Here is a 1,977-nt window from a genome sequence, read left to right as displayed (position 1 = left end):
GGGTGGGTGGAGGGTGATGTCTCTGTGAACCCCTCTAAGTGGTCGGCTGGGGACCAAAGGATCCCTGGCACCCAGGAGACCCGCCTTGGGCCCATTCTTTGGGAACTGGTAAGTGAGGGGAGGGAACTCTCACCTGCAGACCGGAAGCCTCTGGGCATGGAGTTCTGAGCCCCAGGTTCACTGTGCAAGCTGGATGACAATGTGGCTGCAGTTGGGGCTGGGGCGACAATGAGGGCAAGAAGGCAATAGGGCGAGAACAGTGATGGTCCTTGACACGTGCAAAGCACTTTACAGTTTATAAACCACTCGTTATTTCACACGCTTAGGAAGAGCTACACTGAGTGGCGTTGTCCCCATCTCTGCGACCCAGACAGAAGAGGGAATTTGAAGACCACACAAAAGTTACCAGCAGAGCTGGAACCAGAGCCCAAGGAGGCGCCGGCACCCAGCCCTCCGTGCCTCCCCCTTGGCTGCGCTGAACGAGCTGGAAAGCAGGCCGTCAGGGTGCAGGCTTGGCTTTGCCCCTGATTCGCCCTGTGATATTGGCAGCCAAGCCCTCCATCGCCCCACCTGGAAAGCTGGGAGTGAATCCCAGGGCTGTGTTCAGGCAGCAGCTTGTGGCCATAGCGGGAGCTGGGGAGTGGTGCCTGCTGGATACCCTCGAATGCCCGCGCAAGGACGAAGGGCGCGGAGTCGCTCCCCTCCGCGCTTAGCCAGCCGCTTTCTCTCTCCAGCCTCGCTTCGTGGCTCCGGTTCATTAATCCGGTCTCCGAGTTGTCGCTGGCGCCTCTTCACTCGGGAGACGCGACGAGCGGCTTGCGGTTGCCTTGGGAACCTCGCCGGGGCCAAGGCGCGCGGCGCACGACTTCAGGCGCAGGGCGCTGGGCTCTGGGCCTGCGCCGCGCGCCGCGAGTGGCATTTGGAATCTCTGAGAGACACCTGTCGCCAGCGGCGAGGGGAGGAGACGTCGCGGCTAGGGTTGTGTTTTTCTTTTTTTTAAATTAAGTTGTAACTTAATACATACGTCTTCGATGAATTTTACATACGCATAAAACTCGCATAACCACCGCTCTGATCAAGATACAGAACACTTCCAGCGCCCCAGAAGGTTTCTTCCGGTCGAGAGGTTATTTTTAATTGTCTTTTTTTGCACTTCTCCAGGAATAAACTGGCGAGGGAATGATCGCTTTCCAATGACACAGAATTTCCGTGTCTTCTCCGGCCTCTGCTTTGCGAGGCTCTCCTTGGGCCTCGGTGTCCCGTAAGGGGAGCGTATGTCTCGTGGTTTACTCCTTGCGAAGCGCTTTAGAAACCTAGGGAACTTTCCCTATGAAGTCAGTCCTACTTATTTTATACCCAGGTTACTGATGAGAACACTATGACTTGGAGCGATTGAATAAATTGCCTAAATGTGGACAGCTCGTTCGTGGTGGAGCTTGAGATTCCAACAAAGGTCTGTCTGACCTTGACGTTAATCTTTTTTTCTCTTTCTCTCCACCACCCCTGGTCGTTCGCCTCTTTTAAAGAACAGTACAAATAAAATGCGCTGGGAGAGCGGGTCGGATCGTATCTCTGCGATGTTGTGCATGTAGTTCCTACTTGGGACTCGACTCTCTTCCCCCAGATTTTGTCCTTGCGTCAAGCTCCAAATCATCCTTCAAAACCCACCAGGGCGTCCTCTAAAGCCTTCCTCACTGCAATCTTCCCTCGCAACTCCCCCCTCAAGCCCAGGGTAAGGCTCTCTCCTCTGCCCCAAACGCACATGCACCCGCCTCCCGCACAGCGCGCGCCCAAGGGCTTCTCGAGGCTGCGTCTCAGTTCAGCCTGAAAGGCGCCCAGCGCCCAGCTGTTCTCCACTAACCGTGCTTGGAACTGAAAGTGGAGAAGATGCTTTGGAACCTTTGTCTCCCGCTCTGTAAGGATGGGGCCCTCAGTGGCCCTGCCGATGTCACTCAAAAGATAGATATTGAGTCAGGG

The sequence above is a fragment of the Pteropus alecto genome, unplaced genomic scaffold (assembly GCF_000325575.1).
Source record: "Pteropus alecto unplaced genomic scaffold, ASM32557v1 scaffold6, whole genome shotgun sequence".
Taxonomy (NCBI): Eukaryota; Metazoa; Chordata; class Mammalia; order Chiroptera; family Pteropodidae; genus Pteropus; species Pteropus alecto.
Note: the sequence above shows the minus strand (reverse complement) of the source record.